Source organism: Sapajus apella, unplaced genomic scaffold (genome assembly GCF_009761245.1).
Source record: "Sapajus apella isolate SASKATOON/1434 unplaced genomic scaffold, GSC_monkey_1.0 scaffold70, whole genome shotgun sequence".
NCBI lineage: Eukaryota > Metazoa > Chordata > Mammalia > Primates > Cebidae > Sapajus > Sapajus apella.
Genome location: NW_022437010.1, coordinates 1,149,493 through 1,168,245, shown reverse-complemented (window position 1 = coordinate 1,168,245; position 18,753 = coordinate 1,149,493). Strand labels below are relative to the sequence as shown.

The 18,753-nt window shown below is 43.0% G+C and overlaps 1 protein-coding gene, 1 long non-coding RNA gene and 1 pseudogene across 3 annotated transcripts in view; 2 read left to right on the top strand and 1 right to left on the bottom strand.

Moving 5' to 3' along the window:
• LOC116531267 (N-acetyllactosaminide beta-1,6-N-acetylglucosaminyl-transferase) overlaps positions 1–18,753 on the top strand; it is an 87,952-nt gene that overhangs the window by 47,003 nt on the left and 22,196 nt on the right. The window lies entirely within an intron of this gene.
• LOC116531287 overlaps positions 3,592–18,753 on the bottom strand; it is a 21,320-nt gene continuing 6,158 nt past the window's right edge. Inside the window, exons 2-3 of the long non-coding RNA XR_004260350.1 lie at positions 5,910–5,912; positions 3,592–4,424 (exon numbers count right to left, since the gene is read on the bottom strand). This is a non-coding gene — a long non-coding RNA (uncharacterized LOC116531287). The remainder of the gene's footprint in view (positions 4,425–5,909; positions 5,913–18,753) is intronic.
• On the top strand, positions 9,963–11,352 carry LOC116531272 (annotated as a pseudogene).

The following is an 18,753-nucleotide window of genomic DNA, read 5'->3' as shown; positions in this document are numbered from 1 at the left end:
TTGACTCTGTTGTCTTATAAGTATGCGTGATGTAGTCATCTAAGAAATACTGGGTTGCAATTGTCCCAGCGAAACTAACTTTGATTATGTAGTTGCTGAATTTTAACTGTGTTTTGAATTAATATTTTTCATAGTCCTTGACAAACACAGCTGTAACATAACAAAATTGACTTTTAACATAAGCATTCTAGAACTTATGAGTTGAAATAGCTGGTGTTTCTCTCAGACAAACGTTAGACATCGTTCCCCCTTGATGTAGTCCCACTGCTCAAAGTTCATGGAGCTGTTACAGGGGTGCTGGTTTTAGAATCTTGGAAGCTGCTTTGGATGTTCACACGTCATCATTCTGGCTGAAATATCTCTGGTTTAAGATCGGAACAAGTAGCCAGGTCTCAGCTCTTCTCAGTTTACAAATCTAGCCTGATATTTTAGCCTGGAGGGAGCTAGTAACAATGAGTTGAAACACACACACAGAGAATTTAGCTAAAGATGATCCAACGAGAATTCTCAATTTTTAAGTCATAGGTTTTTATTGGAAATTCCAGTGTGCAGCCTCTTGTTTTTATATACTGTGAAGTCTTCGGTTGTTTATGATGATTTGGGAAGGCGTCCAAGGTATGCCAGGCAGCTGAGGCAGAAAATAGCATCAGGCTCCCTCTTTGGTTCAGGACTGGGTTTCTTTTCTAAACTCTGTTTCCCATAGGTGGTCTGTGACCTGCGTTACATTTTTCCCGTGTGTCTTCACGTGCTTGTTTTCAACAGCGACCCAGCATGGTTGTGGGTGTCCGTCCTGTGTGAGGGTTGCCCTATGCCTGCCATTCTTGAAATAACTCCTGGCTCTTCTGTCTAGTGTCCTTATCCTTCACACACTTTCGAGTGCTGCTTGAAGCCACCTGATACCTGAAAGTAGACTTCATGCGGAAAGGTCCCCAGTAACACAGCATTCCTAAGAGCTAACTAGAGTGGTGGTCACAAAAATCTACTTAGAGAGGGACAGAAAGAGGATGGGCAAGGTGGCTGGAGACAAGAAAATTATGGTGTCCCATGAGCAGTTTATTTCCAGAGCTGCTGAACTCTCAGGTCACAAAGACTTGTAGGAGGGGGAGTGAACCAACGTTTATCCTAGTGGTGCAAGTGTTAAACCTTTATTTACAGTCACCTATTTTAAACACATGTAAACATTGCATGCATGGCATTTAATCTTATTTTTGTTGGTATAGTTGGTGCCAGATATGTGGTAGCCTCATGTACAGATGAAGAACATGAGGCTTAGAGAGACTGAAGCAGTATTATGTTGACATTGTTCACATAGCTTTTCTTGGCAAAGCCGGTATCTGACTCTGCATTTGTGTAGACTGAAGTTTCGACACAAACTTCTCTTGCACCAGGAAGAGAAAGAATGGCTATTTCTTTTTACCTGTATATCTAAAGCAAATTTCCTGCAGAATCTCAGAATAGGGAAAGGATGAAGGTGTTCGGAAAAAATGAGAAGGGTCGTGGAAGGAAGTTTCACCTGATGACTTAGAGCTGGAGATGAGGTTAGCAGGGATAAGGAGTGTGTGTGGGATGTATGTGGTGTGTGTGTGTGTGTGTGTGTGTGTGTGTGTGTGGTGTCCCAATATGCTTGTGTGGGATGTGGCGTGTGTGTGTGTGGTGTTTTTGTAGTATGTATGTGGTGTGTGTGCATGTGTGTGGGTGTGTGTGTGGTATGTGTGGTATATGTGCGTGGTGTGCATATGGTGTGTGTATGTGTGTGGTGTGTGTGTAGTATATGTGTCTGGTGTGTGTGGTGTGTGTATGTGTGTGGGGTGTGTTTTGTGTGTGTTTGTAGTGTGTGTGGTGTGTGTGTATGGTGTGTTTGTAGTGCGTTGGGTATGTGTGGTGTAGTTTTATGGTGTGTGTGTGTGTGTCTGTGTGTGTGTACACAGCAAGTATGTGAGGCTTGTCAGGGTCACTGTGCTCATGAGAGTCAGCAGGTATCCTTTCTCTAAGGGACCACTATCCCTCACAGGCTTCTGTGCTGTGTGCTGGGTGCATCTGGAGCAGGCTTTGTTCTGGGCCAGTGGCAATGGGAAGTGGCCCTTGGTTGATGTTCTCAGAGAAGCTGGGGAGTGAGAAGGAATCAGGCAGTTATGAATGGTTGAGTATTAAGTGTTAGTGACTTTTTCTTAAGAGTGTATTGGGCTAATTTTCCCTCACCTCAACCACTTGCAAAAAAAAATTTTCCTGAATATGTCAATTTTTTTTTTTTGGCCTGGCTCTGTGGCTCACACCTATAATCCCAGCACTTTGGGAGGCTGGGGTGGGTGGATCACCTTAGGTCAGTAGTTTCAGACCAGCCTGGCCAACATGGCGAAACCCTGTATCTACGAAAAATACAAAAATTAGCTGGACATGGTGATGTGCGCCTGTAGTCCCAGCTACTTGGGAGGCTGAGGCAGGAGAATCACTTGAACCCAAGAGGTGGAAGTTGCAGTGAGCCGAGATCGAACCATTGCACTCCAGCCTAGGTGACGGAGCAAGACTCCATCTCAAAAAAAATAAAAAATTAAAACTTTTTAAAGTTAGCATTTAAAAAGCAATAGGAAATATATTTTAAAGGTCTCAAATTTTTAAAGTTTTCCTTCTATCAGCTACCATTGTTAATACTTCCTTGTACATCCTTCCAGAGGTACTTTATTATGTTTATAGACAAGAAAACTAATTGAACATGTAGAGACATTACATATGGACTTTGAGTTCACTAGAGTTATACTCAGAAAAGGAAAAAGGGTCCTTATTTTAGGTGCCATATTGTCTGAGAAACAAAATACAGCAAGATGTGTTCTTTATTTAAATAGATCAAATGTAGATATTTAAGGAGCTCTTTCTTCATTATGTTGAAGCATTTTTAAAGCTAGATATGAGGAAGTTTCTGGAATGAAGTTATCAGGGACATTTGCCCCACAGCATCCAACCGCAATGAATGTGCAGAATTCTCACTGGTAGAACACCTGATGTTCCCTCAGGCTTTACGATAGCTTCTCCTTACTTTTTTTTCTTTTTTGAGACAGAGTCTCGCTCTGTCCTCCAGGCTGGAGTGCAATGGCGCAATCTCAGCTCATTGCAACCTCCACTTCCCACATTCAAGGAATTCTCCTGCCTCACCCTCCCAAGTAGCTGGGATTACAAGCAGATGCCACCACACCTGGCTAATTTTTGTATTTTTAGTAGAGATGGGGTTTCACCAAGTTGGCCAGGCTGGTCATGAACTTCTGACCTCGTGATTTGCCCACTTAGGCCTCCCAAAGTGCTGGGATTACAAGCGTGAGTCACCACGCCTGCCCTGGCTTCTCCTGATTTTAAGGGACCTTTAAGGCTTGGCCAGACAAGGTGGCTCACACCCATAATTCCAGTACTTTAGGAGGCTGAGGCAGGAGGACTGCTTGTGGCCAGGAGTTCGAGTCCAGCCTGGCCAACATACTGAGATCCTCGTCCCTACAAAAAATTTAAAAATAGCTGGGTGTAGTGGTGCATGCCTATGGTCCCACCTACTCAGGAGGCTGGGGAAGGAGGATTGCTCAAGGCTGAAAAGTCAAGGCTGCAGTGAGTGTGATTGCACCACACCACTGCACTCCAGACTGGGTGACAGAGTGAGAATCTGTCTCAAAAAAAAAAAAAAAAAGGCCAGGCTTAAGCTCTTCATGTGACATGACTTCCAAGACCTGGCCCCCCACCCCCTCTGTCTCTACCCTCATTTCTTTTTATTTGATGCCTCATACTTTATGTACCAACAACTACTTGGTCCCACACATATCAGCAATTTTCATCTATTTTTTAAGGGCTTTTTATGACATCCTCTCATAAAGAATGCCCTTCCTACCATCTCTGTCTAACTCTTCATCTTTCTGGCCCACCTTGGAGGTCATTTCCTCTGGAAGTCTTGTCTGATCACTGCCCTCCCAGATGTGTTTCAACTCTAGGTTCTCCTTGACCTAACGCCACTGCTGCCAGCATTGAATTGTGGTCACCTATTAGCTGACTAGCTCTTCTCCCGAACCTCCTCAGTATTTCAGCTCCTTAAGCGTAAGAAAAGTGACATCTGCCTTTATGTTCGCCACGACTACTCCTATGCTGCATGAATCACTATGCACCTGCTTGATCTGACAATATGCAGGGTGCTGGATGGGTATGGAAGGATCTGGGGAGGAGCAGGAATATGCCGGAGAATTCCGAGAAGATGCATGGAACAAAAGTGTACCCTGTACCTAGGATGAGGGATAATTCTTGGTAGTAAGGATTAGAGAAACAGTAGGTACAAGTCCACAATGGCCAGGCCAACCAATGATATCAGTAAATATGAGAGAGTCCTGAGAGAATTAGCAAGCTCCATTTTACTCCAGATAAAATGTTAATGGGATAGAGCCCTTCCTTAGAAAATCTGGCTCCCACACAGTCAACCTGGGTCCATGATGCAGTCGGATTCTAATGCCAAGAGAAAGCTGTGGCAGGCGGTGCATGGGGACGCCCCCACCTAGTTTCTGCCTCACTTGCACCTGGTGTGAGTTTCCTCCACCCCTGCCACCCACTCCCACCTCCTGCTGGTGCCACTCCTCCTGCTAGTACCGGGCTACTCACATTCATGCACTGAGCGTCTTCTGACTTAATTTGATCTAGACTTCTCCTGAATTGCTGGCTTAGGGAAAAAACCAATAGGCGAGGTTTAAGAAAGAAACTCAAAACATCTCTCCAGCTCTCAACAACCGTAAACACTGAGCTATTTAGAAGGCATGTGTTCTCTGCAGAAAGGTTACCAAGGCCTTAAATCTGGGTGTGGCTGGATCAGCCCCAGTCTTTTTCAAAGTATGTATTGTGTTCTCTGTGCATCGACTTTGAATTCAGTTTCTGGGGCCACAAAGGATGCATTCACTCATGCTGATTGAATTGGTGACTGAGAGTTATAAACATTGAATGACAGGGTAGAATCATGTCTTAACAAACAGTCACCAGGACACTCGAGTCTATAATAATATCTTTGGGGGCTGGAGGAAAACCCACACTGGCATTTGTCTTTTCAATATGGAGATAAACTCTGGCTGAAGGAGAAATTCCACAAAACAGATACTTCCATAGGTTCATATCCACTGAACAAGAGTTTTAAAATAATATTTTTAGATAGCCAGATAATATTAAGTATGCATAAGGAATTTGAACATGATTTTCAAAATATTGTATTAGTGATGTGGGCCCATTTGGCTTATTTAACCTCTTCAGTAAAGCGCTCTAGGTTCTTTTCAGGTCAGTAATTCAGGTAGGATCACAGGGGAAGATTTTAATTTAAAGTGTATCCCTGCTCTTGAGTACCTAGACGGATGAGTCTATGTCATAGGATGCTGAGCTCCTGGTAGAGAAACCTTAGACAGGTTATAAAGTATTTACACGATAAGCTATGCTGAGGCTATAGCCATTTATAGAATCATTTGTGATGTTTCCAGCCACGGGCTCCACTGTACTGTTTGGGAAGGATCATTTCCTTCATTGGGGAATCTGTATCCTAAAATTTCTGTCCCCTACCCCTAAAAAGGAAATAATTGGGAAATGCTACTTTTAATTACCTCTTAATTCCTAATATCTAGAACAATAAGAAAAATTGGATTAAAGTACATATTAGTGTAAAGTATATTTAAAGTGAAAATTCAATTAGGTATAAGTACAATCGTGACTGGTAAACATCCACTAAGCTGAAGTTAACATGAATTTAATTCTGGCGCAAAGGATTATTAACATCCTTTCCACTGCTTCAATACTGGCAAGATCATTTTTCCAGCTCATTCAACTCTCTGTCATTCCTTAAATTCTGGCGCAAAGAATTATTAACATCCTTTCCACTGCTTCGGTACTGGCAAGTTCATTTTTCCAGCTCATTCAACTTTCTGTCATTCCTAACCAATTGTATAAGATAATTTTTTCTAGAAACAGCAGTTGTTTTTGTTTTCGTTTTGTTTTGCTTTGAGATGGGGGCTCCCTCTGTCACCCAGGCTGGAGTGCAATGGCACTAATTCAGCTCACTGCAGCCTCAACCTTCTGGGCTCAAGCGATCCTCCTGCCTCAGGCTGCCAAGTAACAAGGACTACAGGCATGCACTACTATACCTGGCTCATTTTTAAATTTTTTTGTAGGCTGGGCGAAGTGGCTCACTCCTGTAATCCCAGCACTTTGGGAGGCCAAGGCGGGCGGATCACGAGGTCAAGAGATCGAGACCATCCTGGCCAACACAGTGAAACCCCCATCTCTACTAAAAATACAAAAAATTAGCCGGGCATGGTAGCACACTCCTGTAGTCCCAGCTACTTGAGAGGCTGAGGCAGGAGAATTGCTTGAACCCGGGAGGCGGAGGTGCAGTGAGCTGAGATCGCACCACTGCACTCCAGACTGGTGACAGAGTGAGACTCTGTCTCAAAAGAAAAAAAAATTGTAGAGATGGGATCTCAATATGTTGCCATCTCTGGAGCTCAATTGATTCTCCCCTCAGCCTCCCACAAGTGCTGAGATTACAGGTGTGAACCATCGCACCTAGACACTTGTCTTTGTTTTAAACAAAGTATTGCATTTCAATGGCTCTTAAAAACAATAAAATATTCGGTGTATATCAAAGCTATATATAATTAATATAGGTATATGTCAATGTACATAGTACATATACAAATGTCAATATATGTATATGTCAGTATACATAGTACATAATATATATATATATGTCAGTGTCAGTATACATAGTACATAATATATATATGTCAATGTACATAGTACAATGTAATAGTACATATACCTATGTCAATATATATGTAACATCTAAATTGTCTCTCGAAAATACATATGTCTATCCTACTTCTCTTTACACAATAGAAAAACATCTCCTTCCATCCTTCTTTGGTTGAGTCCATATGATATTGGGAAAACGACTTTGGAGACAGACAAACATAGTATAAGTCCATCTTCCCCATATTTGCTAACTGGTGACACTGGTGTTAATTTATGCTGAGCCTTAGTTTACTCATCTGTGATGATGGCAATAATTGTGCTTAGCTCCTAGAGAAGTTGTGAGTATTAAATAGGCTAGTACATATAGAACAGGGGTTCCTAGACTTGACCAGGCCTCAGAATCTTCTGCAGGTCGTGTTAAAGCACAGATTTTTGAGCCCTACCCTGAAGTTTCTGATTCAGCAGGTCTGGAGCAGTCCCAGAATCTGTATTTCTAACAATTTCCTGGGTTTTACTGAGGTTTCTCATCTGGGGGCTACACGTATAGATTTGCAGCAAATGCCGATTCTGTTCATTTCCAACCATCAGTAAAAATAAAGACAAGTTGATATAAGCAAAAGCTTTATGGTGTTGATCACGTATGGCAGATTTCATGAAAGTGGTATGCAAATGACTGATGTTTGGGAAATACTCATCTTGGGGAACTATGATGGGCCTTGGAGTGAGACAATCCCAATGATGACTTTTAGCTTTATCTCCGTTCATTTCATGACCTTGTATACCCTAAACCTAAAACTCTTCACTTTGTAGTCATGATAATGATGGCTACTTAGTAAGGCTGTTCTGAGAATTAAATTTTTTAAATGGGGTAAAATGACAGGTTAAGTATTTATCCACTTGTTAATATGAACATATATTAAGAAAAACCTAAATGTGGTCTAGTATTCCTATACTAACAAGAGCCTCAAGGTGTTGAATAAAAGCAGTTTAAATCTCACTAGAGAAGGATGTCCATGCCATGACTCACCAACCATATAAAAACATACAGATATACCCAAAGATGTATAGGAGGAAATGTGGGAAACTTTAAGCAAACTGACATGTTTAGATGGAGATCTGTTTTTGTGTTTGTTTGTTTGTTTGTTTGTTTTTGAGACAGGGTCTCTGGTCTGTTCCCCAGGCTGGAGTGCAGTGGTACCATCACAGCTTACTGCAGCCTCAACTTCCCAGACTCAAGCGATCCTCCCACCTCAGCCTCCCTAGTAGCTGGAACTATAATCATGCCTCCCCATGCCCCACTAATTTTAAATTTTTTGTAGAGATGGGGTTTCACTATGTTGTCCAGACTAGGATATCTGTTCTTGATCATTTTGATTTCCATTAATGTTATTGTTATAAGTTTTATGACCACCAAAAAGCTTCGCTTACTCCTTACATAACACTGTGAAGTATGTATTTCCCATTAGAAGGGTGTTTCCTTAAAAACATGGAGGATGTCAATAGTATTTGTTTTTGAGATCAATCACATCACAGGAAAGGAGCAGGAACTGGGTTGAATTGGTTGCTTTATTTTCTTAAGCTGTACCATGTTCCAGAAGGGACTTAAGATGTCTGTTTAGAACATAATACAATTTCTTGGAAATCAACAAAGCCAAGACTTGAAAAAAATGAAAGGCTTTTTGCAATTATTCTATACAGGTTTTGGCTGGCCTTGCACAGGAGTAATTTTTAAACTCTAATAGGAAAACATAAACACACACAACAGTGCAGAGAATAGTACTGTAATCCTCATGCACTCATCAGCTGCTTTCAACAACCATCAACTTGTTATGCAAACTCAAAGCAAAAAAACGGCATTTATGACAAATCTTAGAGTTGACTCTATAATTCTCTGAAATGAGTAGCTTCCTCTTTTCAAAGAAAATGTAAAATTCTGATATTCCAGACCGAGGCTTTCTCCTCATCCCATAATAACAGTTCACTGAAAAGTGAAAATATTTTCATCCAACTTCAACTTTTAGGATATACTACCTGAACCAGACTGAGTTTTCTTTTCTTTGTTTTTCAGCTACAAAGCTGAATCTACAAGCACAAGCTCTTAGACATTCAAAGTAAGAGGCAGAATGCGGCTGGTTAAGATTTCAATTCTCTTGGCCTTCCTTTTCCTGGAGGAAAAATGGAAAGGAGTAGGAAATTGGTTAGTGGGGCACACTGTTTCCTATGTACCCTCTAGCCATTAAGGGTCCCTTGTTTTCATCTCTTCTCCAGACTGAATATTCCACTTCCTCTATTAAAGAAATAAAAAAGACAAGGAGTCCAAAGTATGTGTGAATATAGAATTGATAAGAAGATATTTTGCCTTCAGCCAAATCTGAATGTATTTTCCATTACTGCGTATTCTCACAGAGCCTTCTTTATGACAGTCAATATTCTGGGAATTTTTCACATCTGTGATTTGAGATGCCCAGTTATTAAGCCTTGTTACTTTGCATGGGGACTTTGACCTTGCAGGGTGATGTGGATGAGAGAATACAAACTTTGGAATAGGACAGATCTTTTGAATTCTGGTCTCGTCATTTAACAGCTTGTCAATCACTGAACAAGTTGTTTAACCAAACTGAGCCTCAGTTAACTTTGGTTTTAGGACATTAAAGAAAGTTTTCAAGGTGTTTGAGAATTTATTAGAAAGTAGAAATTGCCTTTTTTTTAGACACAGTCTTACTCTATCGCCCAGGCTGGAGTGCAGTGGCATGATCTCGGCTCACTGCAACCTCTGCCTCCTGGGCTCAAGCAATTCTTGTCCCTCAGCCTTCCAAGGAGCTGGGACTACAGGTGTGCACTATCACGCCTGGCTAATTTTTTGTATTTTTAGTAGAGACAGGGTTTTGCCATGTTGCCCAGGCTGGTTTCGAACTCCTGAGCTCAGGCAATCCTATTGCCTCAGCCTCCCAAAGTGCTGGGATTATAGGTGTGATCCACCACACCTGGCCAGGAATTGTCTTTTTTTTTTTTTTTTGAAACAGAGTCTTGCTTTGTCACACAGGCTGGCGTTCAGTGGTGCAATCTCAGCTCACTGCAACCTCCGCCTCCCACGTTCAAGCAAATCTCCTGCCTCAACCTCCCGAGTAGCTGGAACTACAGGCACGTGCCACCATACCCGGCTAATTTTTTGTATTTTTAGTAGAGACGGGGTTCACTGCGTTAGCCAGGCTTGTGTTGAACTCCTGACCTCGTGATCCACCCACCTCAGCCTCCCAAAGTGCTGGGATTATAGGCAAGAGCCACTGTGCCTGGCCCAGGAATTGTCTTAATTCAACTTCCACCCCATAAAATATATCTGGAATTGGTCTGGAGACAGTCTCACAGCAGTGACTATGACTTGCTAACATTTCTTTTCAAAGATGTTTATAAAAGGACCAGCAGAATCTCTGGGTTGCTCCAAGGACTATGAGGGGTTTTGTTGCTGTAGTTTTGATTTTTTGTTAGAGATGGGGTCTCACTGTGTTGTCCAGGCTGGTCTTGAACTCCTGGGCTCAAGCAATCCTCCCGCCTTGGCCTCCCAAAGTGCTGGAATTATAGGTGTGAGCCACCACACCGGTCAGGATATGAGTGCTGATGACCCCAGAAGACACTAAGGATTGGAACAGTAGCTCATGAACTTTGACTTTTTAAACACTTCACACTGCACAGCTAAGAAGGGTAGAATACTGACGTCCACCTTCTGCCTGGTGTAGGGTGAGTGGTCCCCAGTGGGCCGGGGTACCACGTCCGCAGGAAGAGGCGCAGGGTGCAGCCTTTAAAACATATAACATAAAAATGGCTTCCAAAAGAGCTCTGGTCATCCTGGCTAAAGGAACAGAGGAAATGGAGATGATCATCCCATAGATGTCATGAGGTGAGCTGGGATTAAGGTCACCGTTGCAAGTCTGGCTGGAAAAGATCCAGTACAATGTAGCTGTGATGTTGTCATTTGCGCTGATGCCAGTCTTGAAGATGCAAAAAAAGAGGGACCCTAGGCATGGATGACATGGTGGTTCTACCAGAAGTTCATCTGGGTGCACAGAATTTATGAGTCTGTTGTGGTGAAGGAGATACTGAACAAGCAGGAAAACTGGAAGGGCCTGATAGCCGCCACCTGCGCAGGTCCCACTGCACTGTTGGCTCATGAAATAGGTTTTGGAAGTAAAGTTACAACACACCTGCTTGCTAAAGACAAAATGATGAATGGGGGTCATTACACCTACCCTGAGAATGGCATGGAAAAGGACGGCCTGATTCTTACGAGCCAGGGGCCTGGGACCAGCTTCAAGTTTGCACTTGCAATTGTTGAAGCCCTGAGCGGTAGGGAGGTGGCAGCTCAGGTGAAGGCTCCACTTGTTCTTAAAGACTAGAGCAGCAAAATATGATGCCCTCTTAGAGAAACAGTCCATTTGGAATCCATTCTCACTGTGTTCTCTCTAAACAAATCAATGGTCGGTTAATGTGTTCAGAAGCCGCTGTTATTACTGCTTTTGTGGTAGTTGTGAAGTCACAGCTACACAGAGATTTCTCTTTTTCTTTTTTTGAGATGAGGTCTTGCTCTGTCGCCCAGGCTGGAGTTTAATGGCGTGATCGCAGGTCAGTGCAACCTCCATCTCCCAGGTTCAAGCCGTTCTCCTGCCTCAGCCTCTGGAGTAGCTGGGACTAAAGGCACACGCCACCACGCCCAGCTAATTTTTGTATTTTCAGGTTTCACCATGTTGGCCAGGATGGTCTCTATCTCTTGATCTCCTGATCCGCCCTCTGCAGCATCTCAAAGTGCTGGGATTAGAGGCATGAGCCACTGCGCCGGGGCAGAGATTTCTCAACCTACAGATTGTGTCTACACATTTCTAAGCCTTGTTTGCAGAATAAACAGGGCATTTAGCAAACTGCTGAAAAAAAAAAAAGAAGAGCAGTAGAATACTAAGCAAATGGACAGGAAGGATTATGAGCCATTTGTGAATGTTTTCTTTTTCTTTTTTAAGTGCTTTCAAGTACTGTGTAAGAGAGGCTAGTGACTTAGATACCCACACTACACAATTCTGTTCTAAGTTCTAGCCTTTGTCTCTAAATAGCTGTTTGACCTTGGACATGTCACTTAACCTCTCTGGGCCTCAGTTTCCTCATTTATAAAATGAAGAAATTGGGCTAGGTGGTCTCAGAAGAGATTCTTGTATTTTGCTTTAACTCTGGAACATGTAGTGAAAAAAACAAAAGTATTAGAGGCTGACACACTTAGGTTCTATTTACCTGCTGTCAGCCTAAGTTAAGATAGGTTAATTGCTGTCAGATCTTGAGCAATTAACCTATCTTAACCTGGGCTTCAGGTTACTCCTCTGTAAATCGAGGATGGTACCAACTTCCTAAGACTGTTGTGAGAATTACGGACAATGGGGGTGTATCTCCTGGCTCAGCCATTGTTAGTTCTGTTACCACCTCTATCCCTCCTCTTCTCCCTCTCTACAGTATATTAATGTCACCACATTCCTATTTATATTACATTGTGTCCCGAAGAATTCGTGAAACAATGGCCTCTGGGCATCGAATTTCTCTCTTTGTCATGGTTACCGTGTCCACATCTGGATGCCAGCCACCACCACTGTCACGATTTAGATCTCAGGCCAGCCACCCTAGGCTGTGTGTGCAGGTGATTTCTGTGCTGCAAAATTCTGGCCAGCGGAGAAAACTGAGTAGCAAGTACTTACACAATATCTTCACCTCTCCGGTTCTTAACATAGCACATTTCCCCTTGTTTCCAAGAGTATTTTCTCGATGTGCCCAGGGACAGGGAGCTGGACAAGGCTAGTGTAGTGCTTTCAGTGTTGGGGAGCGAGGGGACCCTCTGGAGCCACACCATTTGGCTTCAAATCCAGCTTTGCAGATTCCTAGTGTGTGTGACACGAAGCTAATTACGTTATCTCTCTGATTCTCAGTTTCCATATGTGGAGAAATGTAGAGAAATAAACTCAGTTACTGTAAATGGCGATACTAATCTTACCATTGTGCAAATGAAATGTATGAATACATATCAAGTGCCTGGAATAGTGTATGGTGCCTAGTAAGTGTAAATAACTGTTAGTTGTATTTATTCCACCAACTGCCCTTGTTAAGGGGAAAATTAACAATGAACCATTTCCCCTTGCTAAGGGGCTAGGAAAAAATGCAATCCCCCAAAATGCTACTACAAAGGATCTGGACAATTTTCTCAAACTCAGACAAAAGCAGCTGGAATTTCCTCTGTCTGTCAGCTTCCCATACTACCAGGGCTCATCCTGCAAGAGGAATGAGAGGAGCAGAGTAGCTAAGAATCTCACATTAGTAAGTGTGACCAATTACACCATGTGCGCTGTTCATAAGCGTGTCAGTTCATGTGCTGCAATGCTGGGAAACACAGGTAGCCAGCAAAATCCTAGGCCAGTGTTGATTGACTCTCAAAAAGAGAACACCTGGCTGGGTGCTGTGGCTCACCCCTGTAATCCCAGCACTTTGGGAGGCCGAGGCAGGTAGATCACCTGAGGTTGGGAGTTCGAGACCAGCCTGACCAAAATGGAGAAACCCTGTCTCTACTAAAAATACAAAATTAGCCGGTTGCGATGGGGCATGCCTGTAATCCCGGCTACTTGGGAGGCTGAGGCAGGAGAGGTTGCAGTGAGCCAAGGTCGCGCCATTGCACTCCAGCCTGGGCAACAAGAGGAAAACTCCGTCTCAAAAAAAAAAAAAAGAACACCTGCAATTCCCAAATAACCTGACTCTTCTCTCTTCCTGCCTCAGTAAAATATGCAGTATTATTTCCACCAGAATGAGGGGGCCCCTGAACCAGACTGAAACAGGGTGTTTCAGTGAGGAGAAACTTGTGCATCTCCCCATCAGCTCCCATCCATTGTATCCCAGTAGAGGCAAGAGCAGGAGAGAGTGTGCCATATGAATTAGACATGAGCCCCTGTACCTCCAGAGTCTGCCAGTGGTCCCCAGGGAATTGAGAGCTATAGTGGAATGAAGAGGGTAGCTTCCCCTCTGTCCAAGGGTAGGGGGCTCACATCATGGCTTCTTGTAGCTGGCGACCTTGGACAAATTTTTTCCATTCTCCACTTGGTTTTCTCAGCCAAGGAATGATAATAACTGCTAATCTCATGGTGGCAAGGGTGGAGAAGGCACATGCTGTGAGCCATGAATTACTAACTCTTTAATAACATAACTAATAGCTTCACTCCTGGCACATGGAAAGAGAAAGGTTGTGGTGATGAAGTTTTTTTGAGTGGAAGATATGAAAGAAGTAGAAACTTAAGCTCCATTTTGTGAAGTGGAATGGGTAATTGTGTGCTAGGGATGGAAGGGATACTCTCATCGTTTAAAATTAGAGAAACCAAGTGCAGGGAGACTAAATGATTTGTTCATGTTGCATGATTTAGCAGTTGAACTTGGCAATAAAGATGGGACTTTTGGCCAGGTGCACAGGACGCCCATAATCCCAGCACTTTGGGAGGCCGAGGCAGATGGATCACAAGGTCAGGAGTTCAAGACCAGCCTGGCCAATATGGTGAAACCCCGCTTCTACTAAAAATACAAAAATTAGCTGGGCATGGTGGTGGGCACCTGTAGTCCCGGCTACTCGGGAGGCTGAGGCAGGAGAATTGCCTGAACTCGGGAGGCAGAGGCTGCAGTGAGCTGAGATTGCACCACTGATCTCCAGCTTGGACAACAGAGCACGACTCTATAAAAAAAAAAAAAAAAAAAAAGATGGAAGTTTTAAGTCCTTCAAGGCAATAGTCTTTATATATTTAGTGCTTCTTATAATTTATTTCTGAAATGTCACAGATATCTGGGCAAAGGGGCAGTATGAATATTTTGGTATCTATACTAATATTGAAATATGGGTTTTAATGACAGGATTCTTAAAATGTGTTCAGAATTTATGGAAGAAGATAGTGAATATTAATATTACTCACATAAAAGTCTTATAGGGTACTATATAATACAGCTTTAAAAATGTATACACTTACCATGAAGGAGATCCATTCTGTTTTACATTGTTGTTGGATCTCGGCTCACCGCAACCTCCGCCTCCCGGGCCCAAGCTATCCTCCTGCCTCAGCCTCCCGAATAGCTGGGACTACAGGCATGCACCACCATGCCCAGCCAATTTTTGTATTTTTCGTAGAGATGGGTTTCACCATGTTGGCCAGGATGGTCTTGATTCTTGACCTCGATCTGCCTGCCTCAGCCTCCCAGAGTGTTGGGATTACAGGCATGAGCCACCGTGCACGGCCTGTAGTTTTTGATTTATATACATACAGTTTACTCTCTTGTGTGTGCAGTTCCGTGTGTTTTGACAGTGGCATAGAGTCACACATCCGCCACCACTATCAAGAACAATTCCATCAGTCCCCAACATTCCCTCATGCTGCTGCTGGTAGTCTGCCCTAACCCCAGCGTCCCCTGGCCAAATCCTGACCTGTTCTCCATCCCTGTTGTTGCCTTTTCTAGAACATCGTATTTTTATTATAGAGTATGTAGCCATTGGGGGCTGAAAAAGCAGCTGCTTATTCTTTCTTTTCTATTAAATGAATGCCTTTTGTATGTGACAAGGTGATCGTGAGAGTCTCTCAAAGATCCTCTGGCAGTTTTTTATTTTTTTTATTTTTTTATTTTATTTATTTATTTATTTATTTTTTTGAGACGGAGTTTCGCTCTTGTTACCCAGGCTGGAGTGCAATGGTGCGATCTCGGCTCACCACAACCTCCGCCTCCTGGGTTCAAGCAGTTCTCCTGCCTCAGCCTCCTGAGTAGCTGGGACTACAGGCATGCACCACCATGCCCAGCTAATTTTTGTATTTTTAGTAGAGACGGGGTTTCACCATGTTGACCAGGATGGTCTCGATCTCTTGACCTCATGATCCATCTGTCTCGGTCTCCCAAAGTGCTGGGATTATAGGCGTGAGCCACCGCACCTGGCTTCTTTTTTTTTTTTTAAGATGGGGTTTCACCGTGTTGATCAGGCTGGTCTTGAACTCCCGACCTCAGGTGATCCGCCTGCCTTGGCCTCCAAAGTGCTTGGATTACAGGGGTGAGCCACCACACCTGGCCACCTTTGATTTTTCAATATCAGTGATTCAGAAGAAATGGTAGAAACACCATGAACTTAATTGGTAGAACAAGAACAACCAAAAGTGTGTCCCACTTTTATTTTGAAAACACATGTGACTGACTCACAAAACTTGCCATCAACCAATCAAATCATAAAAGGGTGTCATGGTGAGCATGTCACAACATCCCAATATGGTTTCTTATCAGAATTCATACAGGAGAAGCTCTGTTTAGGTTTGCAGATGGCTCACTGGTTTATTTTTTCCTATAAATTGAATATATTAGTCATTGGTTTTGAGCTACCCATAATTCTGTTTCTAAAACATGCAAGTACTTAAAAGTAAAGCCAGCTGGGCACAGTGGCTCATGCCTGTAATCCCAGCACTTTGGGAGGCTGAGGCAGGTGGATCACCTGAGGTCAGGAGTTCGAGACCAGCCGGGCCAACCTGGTGAAACGCTTCTCTACTAAAAATACAAAAATTAGCTGGGCGTGGTGGCCGGCACCTGTAATCCCAGCTACTCAGGAGGCTGAGGCTTAAAAAAAAGTAAATCCCTTAATGCCTGAAAACTGGATACTGAAAACTGCTACTACAATCCCGAAATTGGCCCTGGGCAGAGGAGAGGGTAGGAAGGCAAGCCACTGAAGAGATCCACATTTCCTTGAAGTCTCATGCTTTAGTTTACAAAGTTATTTAAATATCACACTTCTGTCTACTCTATAACTTTTGTAAACTTTTTATTGAAATATAATACTGCATACAGAAAACTACACATATCAGAATTGAACAGATCACTGATTTTTTACATTGCTCTTACCTGTATAAGCAGCCCAGGAAACCATGTTCCTGGTACTCCTAAAATCCCCCCTACCCACCAAGGGCTCCTTCCCAGACGCTTCCAAGAGTAACAATTATCCCGAATTAGGTGTGTGTGGTTTTGGGTCACTGTGTAACTTCTAACTGAAGCCCAGGGCTTTTCATCCAAACGTCCAGGTAAAAGGGGTATTTCAGGAAGAAGTGCCAGTACTAGGTTCCCTGTATTTCTGCATATTCTTTGTGGCCAGGGGATGGGGACAGCTTCCCCAGGACATTAAAAGACTCTGTCTCCCATGTTTTTGCTTTTTTAAAAAGTTTATTTAGGTGTTTTTTCCATATTTGAAGAATAGCACTGTAAACAGAACTACCCCACTAATCTTTATAAAACATTAGGCTTGCAAGAGACAGGGACCTAGTTCCCAGAACACATATACCCCAGCACACACAGCAACAAACAGAGTTTACCAATGACCTTAAGCAACTCTTGACCTGTCTTGGGTTGTAAACAGGGGTTAAAATTAGGCAATAGTTTTAAGTGAGCACAATTTCTCATTTGGCTGCTCTTACATGGAATTGGAGGGAAGGTTTTACAAGTTGCAAATGAATTCTTGATTTACATCCAGCTGGGTGCAGCCCGGTGCCTTGTTTTGAAGGTGAAGAAGGCATTGTGTGCAAGGCAAGATGAAAATTTGTCTAGTGGAGTCATTAAGAACTTCCTCCCGCTTGCAAACAAAACAGTACAGGGCATACTGTGTTCTATTGATTTCAGTGAGAGAGACGACCCTGCTGTGAGAGGCAAATCAATGCTGTACTTTTATTTGAAAGAGTCAGTGAAACCTAGGAAATCCACTTGAAATGCAAAATACCTAAGTCAAACTGTGAACAAACACATCTGAATAAGTAGATGGCAGAAAAAGCTTACTACTTGATGCTAAAGTGCTGCAAACAACAGAATCTCTCATTTCTGGAATCCAATAAAACTTAAGTCCTAAGGAGGCAGTTTTTGAACTCAAAAACCCATCAAAGTGATAAACGTGTACAAGAGTGATGCCTGACCTCATTTAATGTAAGGAAACCTCATATATCTCAATGATGCAGGTCCCTTGTGAAAGGTTGTTTTCAGACCAGGCACAGTGGTTCACGCTTGTAATCCCAGAACTTTGGGAGGCCAAGCTGGGCGGATCACGAGGTCAGGAGATCGAGACCTTCCTGGCCAACATGGTGAAACCCGTCTCTACAAAAAAAAAAAAAAAAAAAAGAGCAGGGTGTGGTGATGCATGCCTGTAGTCCGAGCTACGCCAGAGGTGGAGGCACGGGAGTCGCTGGAACCCAGGAGGCGGAGGAGGTTGCGTCTAGTTGAGATCGCACTATTGCACTCCAGCCTGGGTGACAGAGCAAGACTCCATCTCCAAACAAAAAAAAAAGGAAGGTTGTTTTCAATTTGTGTTCAATACAGTTTAGTCAGCTATTTAATAGTTATGTTATTGTCATAAGCTGACATGGAAGTATTTAACTGTGCGGAAAGATGTTTTATGAAATCGTGTTTTCTTCCTTTTGTTTCTGCTATTGGAACAAAACTTTAATGTTATTCACAGTTCCCCTGGAAACAAGAGGCACAGCACACCACACAGGGCCACAGCAGGAAGCACCCGTGTGGGTCCAGATGCAAACAGGGGGAGGGGAAGGCATAAGCCACAGTCTTTTTTTTTTTTAATTATTTTAATTTTTATTTATTTATTATTTTATTTATTTATTTTTTGAGATGATGTCTTACTCTTGTCTCCCAGGCTGGAGTGTAATGATGTGATCTCGGCTCACTGCAACCACTGCTTCCTGCCTCAGCCTCTCGAGTAGCTGGGACTACAGGCGTGCGCCGCCATGCCCAGCTAATTTTTGTATTTTTAGTAGAGAAGACAGGGTTTCACCATGTTGTCCAGGCTGGTCTTGAACTCCTGACCTCAGGTGATCTGCCCACCTTGGTCTCCCAAAGTGCTGGTATTACAGGCATGAGCCACCGAGCCAGGCCTACTTATTTATTTATTTATTTATTTATTTTTATTTTTTTTGAGACGGAGTTTCGCTCTTGTTACCC